This window comes from Arachis ipaensis, chromosome B09, assembly GCF_000816755.2.
Source record: "Arachis ipaensis cultivar K30076 chromosome B09, Araip1.1, whole genome shotgun sequence".
NCBI classification, from domain to species: domain Eukaryota; kingdom Viridiplantae; phylum Streptophyta; class Magnoliopsida; order Fabales; family Fabaceae; genus Arachis; species Arachis ipaensis.
In genome coordinates, this window is record NC_029793.2 from 145,417,895 (window position 1) to 145,418,904 (window position 1,010).

The window sequence follows — 1,010 nt, forward strand, 5'->3', positions numbered from 1 at the left end:
GTATACATAACATTTTTATAAAAATAAATACATTTAAACTTACAATAATGCAAAATAAAATGTTGATAAGGCGACTTTCTTCGATTGCACAATTTAATCTTCACTAAAATATATCGCAAACAAAGTGAATTTTAAATAATGAATAATAAACATTGAATACTCAAAATTAATAATAAAAAATATATTGTAAAGTGATAGCCATACTTTCGGTGAAATTTTATATATTCTTACCTAAAGTCAAATAAAACAAAAAATTTTAGAATCAAGCAAAATACTTAGTTCAATCAAGTTGGAATAATGTATTTTATATTTATGCGCCAATTACCTTTTAACTAAATGTAACATATATAATTAATTTAGTGTAAATGACTTCTTTCATTTCGTTTTTATTGTCTTCTTGATTTTTCTGTGAATTTTTTTTTCTTTTTTTCTATAAATTTTTCTTTTTTACGATCAATATTGTTAGATTTGAATTCGTTTTTGTTCAAAATTTTAGTTGTTTCATGGTCGTTTTGATTTTTGTAAAAGCAAGCAGTGAAATTAGATTTTGTATAACTTTTTCATTTTCGAAAACAAAATATGATGCAAGTTAAGATCAATTGAACCAGCTAGAATTGAACTATTGTTTTGAATCAAATTAAATTGACGAAATTTTGATTCGTTCTTTTAATCAATGTAGTTCGTATCTAGTTGCTTTGTATATGAGTTAAATAAGTTTGTTTCTGTTACATTTTTTTTTGTGTAAATAAGTTCGTTTTTTATTTTATTGAAAATCTCATATACGATTCTTGTAGAGCACTGTAAATTGTGAATATTTTGCAAAAAAATTGAAAATCATGTTATATAATATATTTATACAATAAAAATAGAATTGTTTCAATGTATTTACACTTACATTATATTTTACTATCTCCTTTTTTATGATTTTTTTTAATAATTTTTTTAATTGTCATTTTAGTTGTAAAGAATAAAAAAATTAGTTAATAAATAACAATACAACATTTAAATTA